Source organism: Pleurodeles waltl, chromosome 6, assembly GCF_031143425.1.
Source record: "Pleurodeles waltl isolate 20211129_DDA chromosome 6, aPleWal1.hap1.20221129, whole genome shotgun sequence".
In the NCBI taxonomy this organism is placed as follows: Eukaryota; Metazoa; Chordata; class Amphibia; order Caudata; family Salamandridae; genus Pleurodeles; species Pleurodeles waltl.
In genome coordinates, this window is record NC_090445.1 from 127,025,988 (window position 1) to 127,050,639 (window position 24,652).

General features: G+C 50.3%; 1 pseudogene; it reads right to left on the reverse strand.

The window, feature by feature from the left end:
• LOC138301499 (ribose-5-phosphate isomerase pseudogene) overlaps positions 1-22,799 on the reverse strand; it is a 45,364-nt pseudogene extending 22,565 nt beyond the window's left edge.
• Positions 22,800-24,652: the final 1,853 nt, after the last annotated feature.

Sequence of the window (24,652 nt, forward strand, 5' to 3'; positions counted from 1 at the left end):
TTTGATTTGTTTTCTTTTTCTTCAATTTTCCATGCTTTGTATCTTTTAAACCCTATACGTCATGTCTCTGGCTGGGTCCACAAGTGGAGCTGGGGAGTTTGACCTGGCTAAGCTGTAGGAGTACACAGTTACCCAGCTGAATGGCATTTGCAAGGGGATGACAGTATCTACCCGTGGAGCCTCCAAGAAGGAGGAGTACCAAAAGGCGCTGAGGGCATGGGCAGAATCCCGCTCCCAAGAGCAAGATGAGTTGGGGGAGTAAGAGAATGGCTCTCCCGAGGAGCTGCCAACAGCAGAGGGTTCCCAAGAGGAGAAAAATGGAGGAGAAAAACTTAAAAATAAGGAATTCTCTAAAGTTCCCCAAAATAATTCCCAAGGGAGTAGTGGTAACCAGCCCCAGTCTGTTCCTAAGAAGAAAGGGTTTTATGATCACAAGACAGGGAGGTGGGTTTTGCAATGTGCAAAGTGTTCCAAGTATGGCCCCTCTAGGGGTGACTCTAAGGGCCTCATTACGGCCCTGGCGCCTAGAGGTGCACTGGCGGTAACACCGCCAACAGGCTGGCAGTGTATCAGCAGTGTATTATGACTGTGGTGCATTAGCCACGGCCATACCGCCGGCCCCTCCACTTGACCGCCAGGCTTCCGCCAAGCGGTCATAAGCCCCAGGGCAGCGGTGCAAGCAGTGCTGCCCTGGGGATTATGAGTCCCCAACCGCCAGCCAATCCATGGCGGTAAACACCGTCATGAAAAGGCTGGTGGTAAGGGGGACTCGGGTGCCCCTGGGGGCCCCTGCATCGCCCATGTACTCGGCATGGGCAGTGCAGGGGCCCCTAGGCACAGCCCCATCACGCATTTAGCAGTGAAATGCACAACAGGTGCTGCTGCACCCGCTGCACATTAACATTGCCGCCGGCTCTATTATGAGCCGACTGCAATGTTGATGTGACTTTTCCGCTGGGCCAGCGGAAAAGTCATAATAGGGAGCCACAAATACCGCCAGCACTAAATGTCCAAAGAGGGCACAGCCCTCCACTGGTGGCCAGACACCTGGGTTGGCTAGTGTAGCGCTCGGGGAGGAGGTAGTTCCAGATAGCTCAGATAGCTTTGGGGAACAGACAGAGGTAACCCTAGTGTCCCTGGGGATACTGATTTGGTGCCAAAAGCCGACATGCCTGCCAATACGTCTACATATAAGCAGTGGGTCACCATTAATGGGCAACGGGTGGAGACTCTGCGTGACACAGGAGCCAGCATAACTGCTGTCATGGGTCAGCTGTTGTCAGCAGAACAGGTCCTACCAAACACATTCCATCAGTCATAGTCAGTGACAATTGTGAGAGCCATCTACCGGTGGCTCTGGTTCTCTCTGAGTGGGCGCGGGGGTCTCTAGTACTCTGAAAGTAGCTGTGAGTCCTGCCATGCCTGTAAATTGTCTGTTAGGCAAAGACCTAGAGCACACTCTAAAGAAGATGGGATTGCCTGAGTGGGTCTGTATGATCACACGGTCCATGGCTGCCTCGGAGGGGAGTCAAGGGTGTCTGGAGCCTAGAAGAATGGCCCAGACAGCTGCAAAGGAGAGGGGCATGGGGTGCTGGAACGCAGTCCCAGAAGTTCCCACAGTGGAAGTTGACGGGGTCCCAGAGGAGGAAGCCCCTCCTCCAACCAGGGAGGACATTGCCGCCCTAGGTGACCTACTTCAGCTTGCTGGGTGGCAAGCTGAGGGTGGACCCACTAGGGAGGAATTCTGCAAAGCGCAGAAAGAGTGTCCCACTCTTGACAGCTTGAGGTGACAGGCCTCAGCTCATGCAGCAGGTGAAGCAGCCTGGATTCACCTGATTTACTGGGAGAATGATCTCCTATGTTGTGGGCCTAAAGCTCCGGATACTGGGGCAACACGTGTGCTGGTGGCCCCCCAATGTTACAGGACCTTCCTACTGGGTTTGGCTCATGACCAATGTTCCCTGTAATTTTTTTCCACTGCGTGCAGCAGCGTAAGGTCCCTGTGCACTGCAGCCAAGGATACGTGTGCCAAGAAATTGACCATTCACGCGAGCGCAGCGCATAACTACCAAGATCATTGGCATTTGCCTCTCCATAGCTTTGTTTTACCACTAAAGCAAAAAAGGCAGGGCATTAGAAGTTAAAAAGAAGAAAATAGTATCTCATTCATGTCAGGAGCAGCGGACGGGCACAGATTAAGTTGAATCAATCAGTGCTCGGTACCTGCTCCACACAGAGGAACAGAAATGATGCTTGGCTTCCAGTGACGAATTACAAGACTGTACAGAAGAGTGCCACGCAAGCCAACAATAGTAAGTGACAGGCAGGCTCCAAGCCCTTTACTGTACACAACAGAGTATCCCAGCAAGACGCAAGCACTAGCACATGCAGTCACAGCAAGCAACAGAAAAGTGACAAGAACGGCCTTCCACTGCGCGTCTTCATGTGGCGGTGCGTTTTAGTAACATTTGAACCGTTTGAGCTATAAACAATGTATTTTGGTTACAGACTTTTTGTTATGTGGCAAATCTATAATTATATAAAAATGCTACGGCCACACAATTGCATAATTTTAGTTGCCCTGAATATAGTGCATCTTACAAACTGAAGTCACGGCGGGGGTTCAACAAACAGACAAAATTAAGGCGGAGTTTGCTTAGTCCCAGGATCATTAATGCAGACAGTGACTTTAGCCCATCCATAACCCTGGGTATTCCTCACAATAACCAACTACCTAATCCGTGACCTCCAGTACAGAGTACAGCATTTGGCACTTATCATTCTTGTGTTCTCTGGTTTTGCAGCATGTTAATAAGGCTAGGCATTCTGATTATCCAAATCAGTCAATTAGAAGGACAGTATATCAAAACAAATAACCCAGTTCAAAAAGCACTGTAGTTATAGAAGTGCAAACTTCTCTTAGAACATTTCTAAAAATGTAATAGCCAAAAGTATCTTTCCATCCCAAACTGTAAGCCCCATATGTTTACTGCCCCTCATTTATAGTCTTTAAATCGTACGGTCCAAGCCTTTAGGGTGCCAGAGTCTTTAAGAAAGAAAACAATTGCCATGCCATCTTAACAGCTGTGCACAAGTTGTTACAAGCAGAAGGGGTAAAACACAACCAAGTAAATAAAGCATGAGTGACACTGTAAGAATGGAGAGACATCATCCCCTTCTCCTTATGGTGACTTTTCCAGATTGGGATAGCGGAAGTGAAAAAAAAAAAGAAGAAGTGGGGGGCTAACCAATGGGGCAGTATACTAGTGATATCATGGCGACTGACATCACAGCTTGTTGTTTCCGGTGCTGAAAGGGGTTTTATCACACGTTTGTGTTAGCACTGCACTAAGCAAGTGCCAATACATAAGATTAAGGGCATGTAAGCCAATAATACATTATGGGGGTCATTACAACCCTGGCGGACGGTGTTAAAGCTGCGGTAATACCGCAAACAGGCCGGCGGACAAAAAAAGGGAATTATGACCCTGGCGGAAACCGCCAACAAAGACAGCCACTTTAACACTCCGACCGCCACAGCGGTACAGACAAGCAGCGCGGCGGTCACCGCCAACAGACAGGCGGAAGACAATGTACCGCCCATAGTATCACAACCCGCCAATCCGCCACCTTTTCCGGGGCAGATTCACCGTGGATATAAACACGGCGGAAACAGCTTTGGCAATGGGAAAACGCTCACCTGAACACATACCACGAGGAACGAGGACTCCAAGGACCCGGAACTCCAAATACTCCCTGCCCTTGTGTTTCTGCTCCTCTACGACCATCATCTACGTAGGCGCCGAAGACAACGGTGAGTACTGCACCTACGACATGGGGGAGGCAAAAGTTAGGGGGACACCCACCAAACACCCCCACCCTCACCCCAACCTCGCATAATACAACATACACACCAATGCATTCACAAAAATCACAGTAACAACCTACAATCCCCCCGGAAGAATGAAAAGACAAAGCGAAATTCGGTCAAACATTTTAATGTGGCAATATACATGTCATACAAAAATATACAGATATATATGAAAATCAGTCATAATTATATACAGTACGAGAAGTAGTGCAGATATGTACACAACAATGTCCGTGCACCAACAGTCCAAAAATGCATGGGCAAGGCCCACAAAGGATACCTGACCACAATCGGAGAGAACACTGCCGGGGCATCAGATAGAAATTCTACAGGCACCTCAGGGGGAAGGGAAGGGGGGGCACCTCAGCCGGATGACTGCAAAGCCAGATCCACGACGGGGCTCCATGCCCATTGATGTTTCCTGGGGAGTGCAAAGCCACAGTCTCTCAAGTCTCTACAGTGGGTGGCTTGCCCACTGTGCCATCCTGGGGAGTGCAAAGCCACAGTCTTTCAAGTCTCTACAGTGGGTGGGTTGCCCACTGTGCCATCCTGGGGAGTGCAAAGCCACAGTCTCTCAAGTCTCACAAGTGGGTGGGGTGCCCACTGTGCCATCCTGGGGAGTGCAGAGCCACAGTCTCTCAAGTCTCTACAGTGGGTGGCTTGCCCACCGTGCCATCCTGGGGAGTGGAAAGCCACAGTCTCTCAAGTAGATGCAGGTCTCCACTGGTACTGGGGGGGACTGGTGCCCAGAGTGCTTCATCCTGTGCAGGACAGACAGAGTGGATGCAGGTCTCCACTGGTTCTGGAGGGGGACTGGTGCCCAGACTGTATGAGTCTCCCCGTGAAAGTTCCTGTCCTCTCACTGTCCCAGCTGCACATGGGATAAGGATGCCTGATGTGGCACTCTATTCATTCCTACCCGGTGCTTGTCCTGTTCAGCGGTGCGTTGATATGGCGGTTCAGGACTGTATAGCGGTGCTTTGCCATGGCGGTCTTTGGCCTGTACAGCGGTGCTTTGCCATGGCGGTCCTTGGCCTGTTCAGCGGTGCTTTGCCATGGCGGTCTTTGGCCTGTTCAGCGGTGCTTTGCCATGGCGGTCTTTGCCCTGTTCAGCAGTGCTTTGACATGGCGGTTCAGGACTGTTCAGCTGTGCTTTGCCATGGCGGTCTTTGCCCTGTTCAGCGGTGCTTTGCCATGGCGGTCTTTCCCCTGTTCAGCGGTGCTTTGCCATGGCGGTCTTTGCCCTGTTCAGCGGTGCTTTGCCATGGCCGTCTTTGGCCTGTTCAGCGGTGATTTGACATGGCGGTTCAGGACTGTTCAGCGGTGCTTTGCCATGGCGGTCTTTGCCCTGTTCAGCGGTGCTTTGCCATGGCGGTTCTGGTACGGACATTGGTGTGTGGCATGACGTTCCCTACACTGGGCATTGGTGTGTGGCATCACGTTCCCCACACTGGGCATTGGTGTGTGGCATGACGTTCCATCATAGCCCACCTGGGCTGTGGCAGCCGGGGCCCTCCTGGGCTGTGACTCCGGCAGTGGTGGTGGTTTCCTGACCAGTGACGATACTTGTGCCCTCCTGGGCTGTGACTCCGGCAGTGGTCTCCTGACCAGTGACGATACTTGGGCCCTCCTGGGCAATGACTCTGGCGGTGGTCTCTGGACCAGTGACGATACTTGGGCCCTCCTGGGCAATGACTCTGGCGGTGGTCTCTGGACCAGTGACGATACTTGGGCCCTCCTGGGCAATGACTCTGGCGGGGGTCTCTGGACCAGTGACGACGGTGCTGGCGGTTGTGTCTCGACCGCCAGAAATGATGGCGCACTTCTCTGCCGTGACACTCACAACAGGCTGGGCAGACTTCCTCTGGCCCTTCCCCACCTTTGGTGGAGTCACAGCTGACTCTCCAATCCCCTTGGAACCCATGTGAGGTGTTTTCCGACCAGGAGGCTTCACACGGTCCCGTCGTCCACTCTCCAATTTTGGAGCCTTTACAGGGGGTGGGCTGCCAGTGCCTTGGCTACGGGTCATACTGCCTGCCCTGGTGGCCGGTGCACTCCACATACCTTGAACAGGCACCACTGGTATTGGAGGCTTTTTGGCTGAGGCGCTACGACGGGACTGATGAATTGGAGGGGGAGGTGGGGGCAAAAAGGTCAACTTTACAGAGGGACAGTTTCTGATGAACACTGGGATGGGCAGTTGGAGGGGGCCTGGGAGTGGAGGAAGAGGAGGTGGTTCTCGGAGGTGTCACTTTAGGTGTTTTGGGTGCAGGTACTGGAGGCTGTCGTGAGGTGGATGGAGGTTGGGTGAGTGATTGCCGGCGTCTGTGTACTTTGGGAGGGGGCGTCACACACACACTGGGAGAGGACACAGGGGACGTGTAAATGGGAGTGGAGGTGGTGAGTGCAGGTGAGCGGCTTGCTGTGCTGGGTCTCCTTGTGCGATTCATGATGGCTGTAGATGTGGTGCATGCAGGTGTGTGTGTAGACGAGACTGGGAGGGAGAAGGGAGAAGAGGAGGAGGGGGACACAGTGGAGGCAGTGGATGTTGCTGTGTCTGTACGTGGGTGAGGCTTGCGTGAGTGCCTGTGGGTTGTGTGGTGGCTATGTTTGCTTGAGCTACCTGTGTGTGCTGACTTGTGTGCATGCTGGTCTGTAGGTGTGCTTGGGATGGGCTGGGGTACAGGAGATTGGGTCTGGGTGGAGGAGGTTGGAGGGGGGAGGCTAGACACAGGGACAATGGCTGCGATCAGTGCTGAGGCCAGAGATTGCAGGGTTCGCTGAAGGACAGCCTGACCAGAATGAATGCCCTCCAGGAATGCATTACTGTGTTGCAACTCTCGTTCTACACTCTGGATGGCATTCACAATGGAAGACTGTGAGTGACCTGAGGAGGTCAATGGCCTCCTCACTGAGGGCAGCAGGGGTGACTGGGGCAGGGCCTGAGGTGCCTGGGGTGAAGGTGATGCCCACCCTCCTAGGTGAGTGGGCACGGGGCGAACGCTGAGGGGCTGCTGGGAGGGCGGTGCTGGTAGGGGAGGTGGCGGCTGTACCTGTAGAAGTGGGCCGCACAGATGGTGCCGCCACCACAAGGGAGCCCCCATCGGCGGACGAGTCCGTGTCGCTGCTTGGTGATCCGGTGGCCGACGTGAAGCTCCCCTCGCCCTCCGTCCTACTGGTGCATTCAGAGTCCGTGGTGTGGCCCTCCATGGCCATGTGGGATGCAGCTCCCTCGTGCTCCGGTGCCACTGTACCTCCGCCTGATGATGCTGATGTACAAAAGGACAGGGAGAGCAGAAAAAGGGGGGGAGACAGAAGAAAGAGAGTTTTAGTGCATGGCATACCGCTACCGTTGGCGGACAAGACATACACAGCAGCCCCCTGCATTACGCCGTGCTCCTGCCCTCTGCACATGCAATTCCTGGGATATGGCCTACATGGCAATGGTGGACATCTGCGCACATGGATGCCACAACTTGGCACTCTGCTGAGGTGGGGTAGAGTGCCACATGGCCTACATTACGGAGGGGCCTTGCCTACCGAACTCGCCCTGGCCTAGGGACACCCACAGCCCACCTCCCCCACCCAGACACCTCCACTGCACGCAAAGTCCGCAGAATGAGAGTGTACTCACCCCCTTGTGTCTGCTGTGATGCCCTCAAGCGCCCATCCAACTCCGGGTAGGCCACCGCCAGGATCCGGAACATCAGGGGGGTCATGATGCGACGGGCACCCCTCCCAAGTTGGGAGGCCATCCCCAGCTCAGCCTCCGCCGTCTTCTTGCTGGAGCGGCGAATGTCCTCCCATCTCTTACGGCAGTGGGTGCCCCGTCTCTGGTGGGCCCCCAGGGTCCGGACCTCCTTGGCGATGGCACGACAAATGTCCCTCTTCTGGTGGGCGCTGACCTACATGACGTGCACAAGGAAAGAGGAACAGTCATTACCAACAGCACCGTCGTTGTGAGTGGCCCCCTCCCTACTCTGGCCATGTGGACCATTCACTCGCATGCGTTAATGTTCTATGAACTCTGCCCCCTTCCCTCTTCCAACCAGCCCTCTCCACCCAGGCCTAGCCCTGTGTACTAACCTGTTGGTCTGGAGGACCGTAGAGTAGCGTGTACTGGGGGAGGACCCCGTCTACCAGTTTCTCCAACTCCTGTGCAGTGAAGGCAGGGGCCCTTTCCTCAGACGCAGCAGCCATCGTCGCTTCCAGACCGAGGTCACAGCACAGCACAGCACAGCACTTGCAGTGTAGGTCCTCTCCTGTCGAAGGTCAGGTATCTAGTGATTGAACAGATAGAAAATGGTGGTGACGTCCGCGGCGGTGATGTCCGCGGCGGTGCGCATCATTACCGCCGGCGCACCTGTTCATTGGCTCCTGGGACCCATAGGGTCCAAAGTTAACCAATGCAGCATTGCGCCGCGGTCTACGACCGCCTACCGCGACGGTGAGCAACGCCAGCGCAGTTACCCCACAATCCCATTGTCCCAGTTTAGAGGTCAGGCCGCCGCCATTTCAGGGGCCCACATGGCTTAATTTACCTCTGCGTCACACATAGCTAGGCCTACACTCAACACACATACAGGAAGGGTTCTGTGAGTGGTGTAGTCTTGTGTGTAACTGTGGGTACATACCTGGAGGAATAATGACTGATTCTTCGCTGTTGTCCTTCGTAGGCACCGTCAGCTGGGACAGTTGAGAAGATGGCGGAATCCTCCGGTGTACCGACCGCTGGTGGACCTGTTGACAATGGAAGAGCAACATGTCATCGTCACCTACCGGTTTGACCGTGCCACAATCCAGGAACTATGTACCCAGTTGGACCCAGACCTGATGTCACCAATCTGCCATCCGACTGGAATCCCCCCTGACGTGCAGGTGCTGTCAGTGCTCCATTTCCTTGCAAGTGGGTCTTTTCAGACAACAGTGGCCATGGCATCAGAGATGTCCCAGCCTATGTTTTCCAACGTGTTGTCCAGAGTGCTGTCTGCCCTGCTGAAACACGTAAGGAGATACATCATTTTCCCTGAGGTGGCAGATTTGCCTACAGTGAAAGGTGACTTCTATGCCCTTGGACATATCCCCAAAGTCATAGGTGCCATTGATGGGACCCATGTAGCTCTGGTCCCCCCCCCACAGGAGTGAACAGGTGTACTGGAACAGGAAGAGTTATCATTCAATGAATGTCCAGATGGTATGTTTGGCAGACCAGTACATTTAGCAGGTAAATGCTATGTTCCCTGGCTCAGTGCATGACACCTACATCCTGTGGAATAGCAGCATCCCTGATATGATGGGTCAACTCCAGAGGCACCGTGTATGGCTATTGGGGGACTCTGGTTATCCCAACCTTTCCTGGCTATTGACCCCAGTGAGGAATCCCAGGACCAGGGCAGAGGAACGCTACAATGAGGCCCATGGGCAGACTAGGAGGGTGATCGAACGCCCCTTCGGCCTCCTGAAGGCCAGGTTCAGGTGCCTCCATATGGCAGGTGGATCCCTATTCTACTCACCGAAGAAGGTGTGCGAGATCATCATCGCCTGCTCCATGCTCCATAATTTGGCTTTGCGACGCCAGGTGCCTTTTCTGCAGGAGGATGATCCAGATGACGGAGTTGTTGCAGCTGTGGAGCCTGTGGACAGTGATGAGGATGAAGCTGAGGAAGAAGACAACGATAACAGGGAGTCAGTCATACAGCAATATTTCCAGTGACACACAGGTGAGAACATTTTCATGTTTAACATTACATTAACTTTCACACATCTACCTCTATCCGGTCTGTTATTTAATAGCAGTATTTGGTAACTGAGTTGTACCTTTCCATTACGGTTTCACAGGTGTGGTTACCAACGTGTCATCTGCTTGCATCCTTCAAGGACTTGTGATGTGTGACATAGGTATGTTAGCCTTACAATGGGAAACGCATTATGACACTGTCATTGATAATACATATTTAGTAAATCACAGACTGACTCAAGATTATTTTGTGTTTCAAGGGTGTTTATTGAAGTGCTCAGAAATGGGAGGGGGTTGTAAAAAGTGGATGGGTGATGGCGGAGGAATGTCCATGGCAGAGTCCAGTCTATTAGTCTCACAGGTGCACTGCCCATCTGGGCATAGGAAGTGGAGCTGGGGCAGTTTAAGTATGGACAGGGTAACAAGGTGGTACAGTGGGAGGACAAACAGGGTGGTTTCATTTCCTGGCGGGGGTCTTGCCATCTTGCTCTGTCCTGTTCCTGGATCTCAGGGACCGCTTGCGTGGTGGTTGTCTGTCTGCAGGGGGTGGGGTGCTGGTGTGTTGGTCCTGTGGCGGGGTGTCCTGTCCACTAGCGCCGGCAGAGGTGGTGGGCAGTTCATCATCCTGGCTAGTGTCAGGGGCCCCTTGGAGTGCCACGGTGTCCCTCATGGTCTGCTGTATGTCCTTCAGCACCTCTACGATGGTGCCCAAGGCGGAGCTGATGATCCTGAGCTCCTCCCTGAACCCCAAATACTGTTCCTCCTGCAGGCGCAGGGCCTCCTGCAACTTGTCCAGGACCGTCGCCATCGTCTCCTGGGAGTGGTGGTATGCTCCCATGATGGAGGATAGGGCCTCGTGGAGAGTGGGTTCCCTTGGCCTGTCCGCCCCCTGTCGCACAGCAGCCCTCCCAGTTCCCCTGTGTTCCTGTGCCTCCGTCCCCTGGACCGTGTGCCCACTACCACTGCCCCCAGGTCCCTGTTGTTGTTGGGGTGGTGGGTTATCCTGGGTTCCCTGTAGTGGTGGACACACCGCTGATTGACCTGTCCTGGGTAGGGAGGTTTGAGCCCGCAGGGTGGGTGCTGTGCTGGTTTTACCAGAGGGTGGAAGGTCAGTGTTGGGCTGTGCCTGTGCAAGGGGAACCGACTGTCCCGAGGCCCACGATGGTCCGGGCTGGTCATCACGATCCAGTAGGGCAGAGCTGCTATCGTCACTGTGGGCCTCTTCTGGGGGTGGAGTGGTGTTGTCTGGACCCTCTGGTGTGGTGACGGTCCTTCGGGTTCCTGCAGGGGCATAAGAGCATGATTATTGCATGTGTGTGTAATGGTGTGCAATGGGTGGGTGAGCGTCTACCCCAGTGCAAGCATTCCTGTGTGGGGGCTTGTGTGATGATGGTTAGGGGATTGTTCTGGGTATGTGCAGTGAGCATGCTTTAGTGAGGGGTGACCATGCTTAGTTGTGTCATGCAGGGCTTGGTGTTGGGATGTGTGGTTTGTGTTATTAGTACATTAGTGAGGAGTTTGAGTGATAGGGGAGGGGGTGAGGGTGGGGGTGTGTGATAACATGCAGGTAGGGTGGGGGATATGATAGTTAAGATTTGACTTACTAGTGTCCCATCCTCCACCGACTCCTCCGAGGCCCTCTGGATGCATGATGGTCAAGACTTGCTCCTCCCATGTTGTTAGTTGTGGGGGAGGAGGTGGGGGTCTGCCGCCAGTCCGCTGCACCGCGATGTTGTGCCTAGAGACCGTTGAACGCACCTTCCCCCGTAGGTCGTTTCACCTCTTCCTGATGTCCTCCCTATTTCTTGGGTGCTGTCCCACGGCGTTGACCCTGTCCACTATTCTGCGCCATAGCTCCATCTTCCTGGCTATTGATGTGTGCTGTACCTGTGAGCCAAATAGCTGTGGCTCTACCTGGATGATTTCCTCCACCATGACCCTGAGCTCCTCCTCGGAGAAGCGGGGGTGTCTTTGGCGTGACATGGGGTGGTGTGTGTGATGTGTGGGGTGGTGTATGTGGTGATGAGTGTGGTGATGTGTAGTGGTGTGTGGTGTTTGGTGCGTGGATGTTGTGTGGGTGATGGTGTTGTGTGCCTCTGTGTGATGGGGTTGTCTATTCTGTGCTCTCTCTCTGGCCTTCGTTCGTGATTTTTCGGTCGTAGGGGTTTGCGGGTGATGTGGGTGTGTGTTTTATATAGTATTGGGTGTGTGGGAGTGGTGTGTGTATGTGTATCAGGTGTGTGTATTTTGAATTGTCCAATGTGGCGGTGTTTTGGAGATGTGTGTGTATTTTGAGCGCGGCGGTGTGTACCGCCAATGGAATACCGCGTTTGAAAGACCACCACGTGGATTCGTGGGTCATAATAGCATGGGCGTGTTTCTGTTGGCGTGGAGGTGGAGGTTTTTTTATCGCCAGTTTATCACTGACCTTTGGTGTGGGGGAGTTGTGTGGGTGTCTGAATTTCGGCGGATTCCGAGCTGTGTGTCATAATAGCTGTGGCGGAATTTCGTGGCCGCGGTGGTGTATTGGCGGTCTTCTGCACGGCGGTAAGCACCTTTTACCGCCAATGTTGTAATGACCCCCTATGTTTTTTCATGTGCACAAATTATACATCAACTTTTTGCGACCAGTATCTGATTTTGTAAACTAACCCACATACTATTAGGTTAAATTGCAAAAACACAATTTGCACAGCAGAAGAGCTGCCTAATGAATACTAAAAAGACGCGTGGCAATTTGTGAAACTCAGGGACAGCTGGCCACCATCCTGATGTTTGCACTTTCAAATGCATTCCCATAAAGAAGATGGCACTGATTTAAAGAGAAACGTTTTACTTGTTGTTTCCGGTTCAGAGCACCAGCACTTATTTTTGAGGGCTGATGCCTATTTTTCTTACTCAAGCATTTACTGCGAGTAAAAGGCACATATGGGAAAGACGGAGGAAGAGAAAAACAAAAAAGTGTCACACAGGAAGAAAGCAGAAAGCTGCAAGAGTGAGCTAAAGGGACAGGGAGTGGTTTTAAATGGATTGAAGAGGGCCAAGATGGCTTCAGGGTTATGCTGCCTTAGTATTACGTGTTTGCCCTTCTAATTGCAGCAGCCGTGTGTTTAAGAAGAGGGCTTTGGGCACCGGCACCTTTTTTTATTTAAGAGTTTTACTTGTTGTTTCCTATTTTTGAGGGCTGATGCTTATTTTTCTGCCTCAAGCATTTACTGCAAGTAAAAGACACATATGGGAAAGACGGAGGAAGTGAAAAACAAACAAGCATTTGCAACGCAATGGGTCTCACGTCTGTTCCTAACTGGACTTGTCTTACCACATGAATTGAAAATCAAAAGTAAAACAGTTGACAGAAGCGTTCCGATTCAAAGCGCCACGGCCACCATGAGCACAAGAGTTATTGGCTCCCTGTGTGAATGTCTAGAAAGGTTTGCAGCTGAGATGAAAGGCAAACTGAAACCAAAGGAGGGTTATCACACGCTGTAACAGGAGGAAACGTGATGTAGTGTGATGGCCAACAGAAATGTTCACTTAGTTAAATTGCTTGGGGAGGGAACTCAGCACACAAAGGAGGGACATTTCACAAAACGCATGCAGGGGTGCACCCTGGAGTGTTATTCTGTGTTTCCCTAACTGCATGGCTGTGGAAGTAAACATTAAATCTATACCAAACTGAGAGGAATACGGGCTCCCACAAATAGTGTACACTGCATATGAAGCTAAGAGTTATTACCCTCCAAGTTGTGCTGCTAGCTCAGAAAAGCCTGCCTGAAGATCATAGCTGTCAAGAAAGCATGCAAATAAATGATAAGGTGAACCTTGGAGAAGAATCATTACATTTTGAGAGAGAGAGTACCTGTACTTCTCAAAATACAGGTAATACTTTCAATTGGAGAATACTGGCACTTCTCAGAAACAAGCAGGTACTCTGATAGAGAGTATCTGCACTTCTATTTTTCCATTTCAAGCATATATATATACACACACACACACACACAGGCAGTGAATTCATTAGATCAGTGGTTCCCAACCTGTGGTTCGGGGACCCCTGGGGGTCCTCGAATCCTTCTCAAGTGGTCCGTGAGAGCCTAGAAAATTAAAAAATATTAACAAATATTGACAAATTAGGTCCCCAGCTTCCGGTAATGACTCAAGCAGGGGTGCCAGGATTCTAATGATGATTCAGTGGGGGTCCCTGAGTTTCATTAATGTTAAAGTGGAGGTCCACAGAAATCAAAAGGATGGGAACCACTGCATTAGATCAACTAATGATATCTTATATAACATGAAGCGATTCCCCCAAGTCACTGCATCAAATGTGCACAACCATTTCTCAAATCACTGGGTTTAGAAGAATCTCACATGGGTCTTGTGGTTTAAGGTGTGTCCACTGCTAGGTAACATACTTGATTAATTGCCTTTACAAATGCACAGTGTACCCCCTGAAAGTTCAGGTTTTGAAACCACTGTCGGAACAGAAAACAACAATGTAGATAAATGCACGCATCTGGTCAAGATCTAACCATTCGGGAGAAAATGTCACCATCACTTGGGAAAGAAATTAGGGGGGTGAAAATTAACGGTTTCAACTTAAAGCTGTGTTCCATGCAAACATGGCTGTCCTGAAAGAGCAAAAAGCTGCAGCTCGAATAACCAGTGCCCCTCATCAATCGTTCCGCACCCATTATCAGGCATCAGTTTGACAGATAGGAGTTCCTTAAAGAAGTATTTTAAATGAGACAACTGGAAGCCGTGGTGAGCTCTTCGGACCTCTATTGTGTTAACACATTTCTGGGTAGGTAATCTCTTAATAACATCCCTTTAGGAATTGGGCATGAAAGCGGTGCAGGGTTAATTTAAACAACTGGCTTTGTCTATAACCATGTCTTCTTAAGACTGAATTTTACCCAGAAGTTTTCAATGGAGATTAAACGTTTTTTTCCCATTAATAGGATACAGTAGAAGTAAGACATCTCTTGCTTGGTGTTTGTGACAGGACATCTGCTCAGACATAATACTGCCTCACCTGAAGTGACGACTGTCACTGCTAGATTGTGGCATGCGGTACATGAGAGCAGAAACAGCCCGAGTCTCAGTAGCAGGCACTGGCAGTTCGATGCCTGGAGCGGCGGTGCATGCTGTGGGGGTACCTCTGTACGGGACCAGCCCTGACCTGCGTGCGGAAAGAGAAGCCAGTGGGTGTATCTGAGTGGAGCAATACCAAGCAAGGTGCACTCTCGTGGCAGGAGCACCCCTAGCTCCAGCTGTAGTCACTATAGCACCCCGGTCAGCGCAAGCTCAATCCCATTTCTAAACTTCCTATGCCTGCAGCTCAAGCTGCTCTGAAACACGCACCACTCAGTTCAATTCAAGGTACTAGACTGTGCCTTGCTCTGTGCTGGTGTCTAGGGGTGGAGGCAATGTAGACCCATTATTTACCTCTCTATCACTTCCAAGGGCCGAAATGGCTTCAGTATTACTGCCTTAGTATTCTGCTTGTCCTGCTGCAAAGGCAGGCAGTGAAAAGTGCACGCTTTGTAAACGTGTGTGCGCAGTGGGAAAATACATTGTGCGCGTGCGCACACGTGCGCACCTTAAAGGGAACATTGCTCATGACATACCCCTGGCCGGACATTTAGGGCAAGACAAGACCTTTGCCAGACTTGTCATCCACTTCTATTTGCCCTGAATGAAGGCAGTCTCAGATGCATTCTGCAGGTCCTGTCCCACCAGCCAAGCCAGTGCGAAGTCAGGTAATAAGCTGAAGTCTCCCCTGATCCCACTGGCTGTCGTTGGTATCCCCTTTGAAAGGCTTGGCATCAATGACGTTGGTCCATTAGATCCCAAGACAGCCCTAGGCAACAGGTTCGTTCTGGTCTTGGTGGACCATGCCACATGCTACCCAGAGGCAGTTCCTCTGAGGACGGTGACTGCACCTGTGGTGACCAGAACTTCCATGGGGATCTTTACCTGTGTGGGGGTTCCCCAAAGAGATAGTGTCTGACAGGTGTGCTAACTTCATGTCTGCATACATGAAGTCCATTTTGGGATAACTTACAAGTTCACCACACTATGGCCCTATGGCCGCCAAGGTGACGGGCACCAACATACCATTGCCATGGCTACCAGCTGCCAACCGCCAACGGCATTATGACCATAGGCAGAATTCCGGCAGAAGGCTGGCGGAATTCCGTTGACGGTCATGGCGGCGGACGGCGGTCAGGTGGCGCTGCTGCCAGCAGCAGTCCCACGCCAGCAAAACCCCACCGACCGTATCATGTCCCATGATACGGCCTGGCAGTGTTTTTTGCTGGCGGGCGCTGCTGCTGGCAGCAGCCCTGTGTCCCGTCTCCTGCCGGAGGACACCCTGCAAGAAGGTAAGTTGGGTTCTCTGACAGGAGAGGGGGGGAGGGGGTCGTTGTGTGCGTATGTGGGGGTGTTGTGTGTGTGGGGGTGTTTGTTTTTGTATGCGTGCATGCGGGTGTGAGTCGCGTGGAATGCATGCATGAATGACTGAATGTGAGTGTACGTGTATGTTTTGTGTTCTGAATGCGTGTGTGCGATAATGTATGTTAGTGTGTGTTGCGGTGTGTGGGTATGTATGTGTGCATGCGTGGGTGACTGTGGGCATGTGTGTGTTTATGAGTATGTATGTGTGCGCGTGTAGGTGTGTGGATGTCGGGGGCCGGGAGGGGAAGAGTGGGGGAGGACTCTGGGGAGGGAGAGGGGGTATGGTAGACCCCTATCAGTACCAGGGAAGGAATTCCCTTGCACTGATACTGCCTACTGCCATGGTTTTCATGGCGGTAAGATTGCCACGAAAACCATGGCAGTAGGTGGGGTCATAATTCAGAGGGTGGGATTGTGATGGCCGCCTGGCCGGAGACCAAAGTCTCCAGCCTGGCGGCTGTTACCACCCTGAAGAACGGGGTGGTACATTGGCAGTTTGGCTTGAGCCAAACCGTCAATGTCATAATTTGGAGAAAGGTACTGCCAGCCTGTTGGCAGTACCTTTCCCCAAATTACCGCCGTCCTCAAGGGTCGTAATGACCCCCAATATCTCCCTAAATTTAATAGTCTAGCTGAGAAATTCAACAAGACCATAAAGGGCATGATTGCAGGTCTACCTGAGGCCATGTGGCCAAAGTGAGATGTCCTCTTGCCAAGTCTTTTCTTTGCTTACAGAGAGGTGCCACAGAAAGGGATAGGGTTCCGTCCCTTTAAACTCCTCGATGGCTACCCTGTTATGAGACCTCAAACATTGTCAATGAGGGGTGGGAGAAAACTCCCAGGAAACCCCTCCAGCATGTGGTCAGCTACATGTTGGCCCTCTGCAACCAGATGCACCACTTCTGGAAAAAGGCCAAAAGCAACCTTGATGCCAGTCAAAGGGTAATGAAACACTTGTATGACCAGAAGGCCACTTTGTTGGAGATTCAACCTGGTGACAAAGTGTTGTGTAGCCATTTATCTATAGTTTATATACACGTTATTTTAGCAAACCACGCCTGCTGCTGTGCACTTTAGCCTAGATATATTTTATTTAGCTTCGTTATATTATTTTTAAATTAGCCACATTTGCGGTCTTTTTTTTGTTTTCTCCATCTAGCTGTTCTTCACCTAGGTCAGCACTGCTTTCTTAAACAAGACATTTCTTTCACTCTGTGCTTTTCTCAAGGCTGCAGTAAGATAGGTTGCCGGCAAAAGTGGTACGCTTTGTCTCCAATGTTCACAGAAACATACATACTCTTACGTGGGGATCCTTTCTTGGAACATCAGATGCTTTATTATAAAAACACTACTTTGACCCATGTACATTAGAGGGAGATTCTAGCCAGATGACCATGACTGAGTGCTGATTGCTGATTGCTTTGCTACAGCTTCTTATGTAGACTACAGGCCTCTTGCTCAGGTATGAGGGATGATGTCTTCCCAAGGGGAACCTGAAAGGCAGAATTAGAGCTTAACATATTGTGATGTAACATAGCTTAGGTAGGAACTATCCCTACAAACCTTAGTGACAGTATGGTAGCGTTATTCTTGTGTTTTACTCTCCTTGTCACAATTTTTATCTTATTGTGGTTCATCATCCTAGTTATTGCAATACATGCATTATTATCTAAGATACAGTTACTTCAATAAAACCTTATTGAACTTTACTCTGCCTTTGATTATCCTTGCTTATGTGAGACTAATGTACCTAAGAGAAACGGATGAGATCTGAGTGACCACGAATCCCCTGAGGAGTCATGTATGTCATGCGCCCGGTGCCCCAATCATCCCTGCTGTTGGGTGGAGATGAGGCACTGCTAATTTGCCGGAACAAACCCGGATTAGGACACCAGGCATCACATGGTGCGGGATCAGACTCCCACCCCCGCAGTGCAGGTGATTCTGCTGCCCGAATCCAGTAGTATCATTAGGGTAATGAGAACCTATGCGACGTGGCGCCGCCAACGTTTCGTCAGGCACTCATTTTCGGGTCCTCCTGAGTATCTCTGTCTCACTACATGCAAAGACACCTCAGTACTGTATACAGAGACGTCCATGGTATTGAGGATTTTTCCTCCTCCTCAGCCAAGTAAGGAGTTCCTAACTAACGCTGTAGATTATTCAAGCTTGAACACTAAAAGGATAATCCCTTTTTGGTGTGCTTATCTCCAAACAAAATTGACCATTTACCATGGCGAACCCGCAACGGGTAGCAATTGCAGTCAATATGTGACCGGCCCATACTACACATTTATTGCCATATGTCCTAACGGCCCAGGGGGGCCCAGTTACATTTGTTGTTGAAGCTCATGCAGCATACAGAACAGAATTTTTTTATTCTTGGGTCACATTTCCAGCAGTTGAATGGAACACAAATACATTTCACCACTACACACCTGCAAAGTTACCTGCACAATATAGAGCTTGTGCATATTTAGGGATACCTCTATCTTATCAAGACCATGATAATTAGCTTGATAGCGCCCTACCACATACAATCCTACATGTTAGGTTAAGTCCTCTTAGTAATGTTGGTCCTACCTGGCCTTTATTGGCCACATATACATCGCACCTTGATGTAGCAATCTTGGTGGTAGCTGAGGTTTGCCACTTATATACTGAACTTACAGCAATATACAGACTATTAGTACAGTTTGTAATGCAAACATTAAATAGAAACCTAGCACATGCTGCCCTGGTGCAACCACATGCATCAACACCAAGCATCAATCCTCCAACTGTACATTCGATCATGGGTAGGGTACCCGCCAAATGGGAAGAGATTCCGTTTTGGTTAGCTCAAACAAATAAATGCACTGGAAGCAGTATTTCCCCATGTGGGACCTCAGGATAACCATAGAATATTAACTATGTGCTTGCAATTTGGGATGATTCCAACAGTAGATAACTGCAATACTTGTGGTACGGTATTTGCAACGCTCTATTTGCAATGCTCTATACTACCGCACAGGGTACACCGACACTTGCCAACCTTACAGAAGTGTTAAAAGAAATTCAACATGAATACGGGGTTAACCCGGCCCTAGATTTGGGGATGCAACTTATGGGCAACTTTGCCAATGTATCTTCCATTATACTAAGTAACCATAAAGGGGAAGCAGTTGCACTAGCAGTACGTATGCAGGTCCGGGACGTTCCTGCACAGGATCAAGAATGTGAGCTGCCAAAGATTATCGCAGTGACTTATTCTAATGTTGGTCGAGATAGTCTGGAGGCCAGACCCATAAAACCACAATTTCAGGGTAAATCTAATAAAGATTCTACCAAGCAAGCACCTGAGGGTTCTAACAAACTCTGGGATAAAAAACAACAAACACCTAAAAAAAAAGGGGGGGGGGAGATTTCTGCATTCGGAGACCCCTCAGAATAGATATAATCTCCGAAAAAGAGATCATATAAAAACGTCTGACAGATATCAGTATACTGATACATTCCAATCTCGTTCCTTTCAGGACTCACCGGAAAAACGCAGTGAGAGAGGTGGGCGGTCAGAGCGGAGAATTGAATACGTGAAACCGAGACAGGACTCACAACGCTCTACAGAAGTTTCTGTTAAAAAAGAAGAGAAACTTCCCCAGCAAAAACCCCAATTTAAAAAGAAAAAATTGTCAGAAGTTGCAATTTGTCATGTCACTCAGGAAGAGGTGTAAGGAAATGCCTCCTTGGCATGGTTACCCCCTGACGTTTTGCCTTTGCTGATGCTATGATTGAAAGTGTGCTGAGGCCTGCTAACCAGGCCCCAGCACCAGTGTTCTTTACCTAAACTGTACCTTTGTCTCCACAATTGGCACACCCTGGCATTCAGGTAAGTCTCTTGTAACTGGTACCCCTGGTACCAAGGGCCCTGATGCCAGGGAAGGTCTCTAAGGGCTGCAGCATGTCTTATGCCACCCTGGGGACCCCTCACTCAGCACAGACACACTGCTTGCCAGCTTGTGTGTGCTGGTGGGGAGAAAATGACTAAGTCGACATGGCACTCCCCTCAGAGTGCCATGCCAACCTCACACTGCCTATGGCATAGGTAAGTCACCCCTCTAGCAGGCCTTACAGCCCTAAGGCAGGGTGCACTATACCACAGGTGAGGGCATAGGCGCATGAGCACTATGCCCCTACAGTGTCTAAGCAAAACCTTAGACATTGTAAGTGCAGGGTAGCCATAAGAGTATATGGTTTGGGAGTCTGTCATTCACAAACTCCACAGCACCATAATGGCTGCACTGAAAACTGGGAAGTTTGGTATCAAACTTCTCAGCACTATAAATGCACACTGATGCCAGTGTACATTTTATTGTGAAATACACCCAGAGGGCATCTTAGAGAGGCCCCCTGGAAACATACCCGACTTCCAGTGTGGGCTGACTAGTGTTTGCCAGCCTGCCACACACCAGACATGTTGCTGGCCACATGTGGAGAGTGCCTTTGTCACTCTGTGGCTAGCAACAAAGCCTGTACTGAGTGGAGGTGCTTCTCACCTCCTCCTGCAAGGAACTGTAACACCTGGCGGTGAGCCTCAAAGGCTCACCCCCTTTCTTACAGCGCCACAGGGCATCCCAGCTAGTGGAGATGCCCGCCCCCTCCGGCCACAGCCCCACTTTTGGCGGCAAGGCCGGAGGAGATCATGAGAAAAACAAGGAGGAGTCACTGGCCAGTCAGGACAACCCCTAAGGTGTCCTGAGCTGAGGTGACTCTGACTTTTAGAAATCCTCCATCTTGCAGATGGAGGATTCCCCCAATAGGATTAGGGATGTGCCCCCTCCCCTCAGGGAGGAGGCACAAAGAGGGTGTAGCCACCCTCAGGGCTAGTAGCCATGGGCTACTAACCCCCCAGACCTAAACACACCCCTAAATTGAGTATTTAGGGGCCCCCAGAACCTAGGAAGATAGATTCCTGCAACCTGAAGACGAAGAAGGACTGCTGACCTGAAGCCCTGCGGAGAAGACAGAGACACCAACTGCTTTGGCCCCAGCCCTACCGGCCAGTCTCCCCACTTCAAGAAAAACTGCAACAGCGATGCGTCCCCTAGGGTCCAGCGACCTCTGAAGCCTCAGAGGACTACCCTGCATCTAAAAGGACCAAGAACTCCTGAGGACAGTGGCCCTGTTCCAAAGAAACTGCAACTTTGAAACAAAGAAGCAACTTTTAAAGATCACGTTTCCCGCCGGAAGCGTGAGACTTACCACTCTGCACCCGACACCCCCGGCATGACCTGCGCAAAACTAACTCTACAGGGAGGACTCCCCGGCGACTGCGAGCCCGTGAGTAGCCAGAGTTGACCCCCCTGAACCCCCACAGCGACACCTGCAGAGGGAATCCAGAGGCTCCCCCTGACCGCGACTGCCTGCTTCAAGGAACCCGATGCCTGGTAAAGACACTGCACCCGCAGCCCCCAGGACCAGAAGGATCCGAACTCCAGTGCAGGAGTGACCACCAGGAGGCCCGCTCCCTAGCCCAGGTGGTGACTACCTCTAGGAGCCCCCCCCCTTGCCTGCCTGCATCGCTGAAGAGACCCCTGGGTCTCCCATTGAAACCTATTGCAAGCCCGACGCCTGTTTGCACACTGCACCCGGCCGCCCTTGTGCCGCTGAGGGCGTACTTTCTGTGCCTGCCTGTGTCCCCCCCGGTGCCCTACAAAACCCCCCTGGTCTGCCCTCCGAAGTCGCGGGTACTTATCTGCTGGCAGACTGGAACCGGGGCACCCCTATTTCCATTGAAGCCTATGTGTTTTGGGCACCACTTTGACCTCTGCACCTGACCGGCCCTGAGCTGCTGGTGTGGTAACTTTTGGGATGCCTTAAACCCCCAATGGTGGGCTATCTTGGACCCAACATTGAACCCTGTAAGTGCTTTACTTACCTGTGAAACTAACAAATACACACCTCCCCCAGGAACTGTTGAATTTTGCACTGTGTCCAATTTAAAAAAAGCTTATTGCCATTTTTGCCAAAACTGTACATGCTATTGTGATGATTCAAAGTTCCTAAGATACCTGAGTGAAATACCTTTCATTAAAGTATTGTTTGTAAATCTTGAACCTGTGGTTCTTAAAATAAACTAAGAAAATATATTTTTCTATATAAAAACCTATTGGCCTGGAATTGTTTTTGAGTGTGCGTTCCTCATTTATTGCCTGTGTGTGTACAAAAAATGCTTAACACTACCCTCTGATAAGCCTACTGCTCGACCACACTAACACAAAATAGAGCATTAGAATTATCTCTTTTTTGCCACTATCTTACCTCTAAGGGGAATCCTTGGACTCTGTGCATGCTATTTCTTACTTTGAAATAGTACATACAGAGCCAACTTCCTACAAGAGGGAACTATTGAGGAACAAGACTTTGGCACTAGCTCTACTAGACATCGCAGTAGATGTCACAATAGTTCACCGGAATCTTCAAAAGCATCTGGAGGTGAAAGCAACTGATGAGTTCTTACAAGTTGAAACTGCGGTCTCCATGCCTGACAGGGTCTACAAAACAACGATACAGTTAGAAGGAGACATTGAAGCCCAATTGACGCAATAGTTTTGGACCATGTCATCAACATTTATGATATTTTATTGGCCGAAAAGGATTGGCACCTGAATTTGTCCGTACTTGCCCATATGGGGAAGATGTTATCATACCTTCTTTCTCGCCTCTTGTTCTCGACGAGTTCGTAGAATCCTTTGCCATTGATTGGACATTGGAGCCGGCACCCGCGTTATACTGCAACCACGTATGATGGGATAAAGATTCCCCCTATCATGTAATTCCAATAAACAATCAACCCCAACCTCAACCCCATTACCCAATAAAACATGATGCTAAAGCACCTGTGAGAGAAATTCTATGTCAGGACCGGAGGCTCCGATTATGCTTTCTCTTTCTTTTACTGTTCCAAACAGCAGCCAATCATATAACAGTAAACAAAAAAACTTCAGTACCCATGATACCCATAGTAATGTCACAGGATCCAATAATATCTCAGGACCTATCCACATAAAGCCATGACCTCGACAGTCACTTCCTCTTTCTTTGAAACAGTCCTCCTCATATTTCCTTGCTATTTATATGCGTTTTGACTTTGTGCAGGATCTTTAGTACTGTCATTTGTGTAGCGCTTTCAGCACGCGTGTGTTTTCTTGTTATTCGCGCCGTATGGTTGAATTTGATTCCTGTGGAGTGGGAGCGGACTACGCGCTGATCGCGTAGTCCTTTTTCTGTTTCGGTGATCGCGTCGTGTCGCTCGTGCGAGCTGGCTTTTTTCCCTTTCACTTTCAGGGAGAGGCGACTCGCATCTGCAACATGACAGTGCTTGCTGCCTCTTCGTTGTGGCCCCATACTGTGCTCCCCGGATGCCCTACAGCTGTGCTAAGGGTTGTACAAATTCAAATAGGCTCTGCCTAGAGGGCCTTTTTTACCCAGGCTGCTCCCGCCACACTCTATTGGAAACGTGTATTTGGCCTGGCAGGGGTTTTTGCACTCCCCCTTTGAACTCCTGATTGAAATTTCTTTGTAGAGTGAATTATTCTTGTTTCACGAGAATGGCCCAATGGGAGGGTGAGGAATCAGGTTATTATCCTGAAGATAATTTTGACCAGCTGGAAATTAATCTGGTCAAAGCCCTTGACACTAGGGTACAGCAATCTGTTAATGACGCTCTAGTGAAGGCATTAGGTCCTTTTTCGGGTCAGTTACTTGATTATGCCCGTAATCAAGGTTGGATGCCGGGACTCCCTGCCCCTTCTGATCATCCTAAACCCAAGGACAAGGGGAATCAAAGTACTTCCACAACCCCTTCTGATCAGGCTGCTGCCTTTGAAAAATTACACTGCAAAACAACAGGCGAACACTCTTATTGCAATAAAACAGATGCTGAAACTCCTTCATCCTCTAATAACGACGCCTCTTCTGACTCAGATGATTCAGATGTGCCAGGGCCCAGCAGAAAATCCAAAAGACATGCGTCTCCTCCCAAGGTTCTAGATTTTGACCCCACTGATATAGTTCACCCTAGGGCATCTAACTGGGTGCCTCCTCCTGAGGTGGCCACTTACGTACAATCCCATTTGCGTAAAAGTTTCGACAAAGAGGTTCGTGCTCGTCTTCGAGCCAAATGTCCCAGACCTGATTTAGATGGGAAGTTGGCGGTCACACCTGAAGTGGATCCCACTATGGTGACGTTTATGAAAAACATTTCTAAGGACCCAAAAAAGGGTTTAGATAGAGCTTGGCGTTCTTGCCAAGATAAACTTTTCGATATGTCTGGCCCACTCACTAAAATTCTTGAGTTAGCCTTCCATTCTAAGGCATCTGGTATGGCGGTAGACACTGATATACTTATTGGATGGGCACAAAGAGCTATCTGCCAACTGGGCAATACCAACTGTGCTATTTCTACCAAACGCAGACGGACTTTTTTGATGCGCATTGACTCTAAACTCAATGATTTGGCTACCTCCGAAGCAGGTCCAGCGGCGGATGGCCTGTTTTTTGGAAACCCCTTTGTTAAGGAACTTTCTAGATTTTGCTCTAGCTATTCTTAC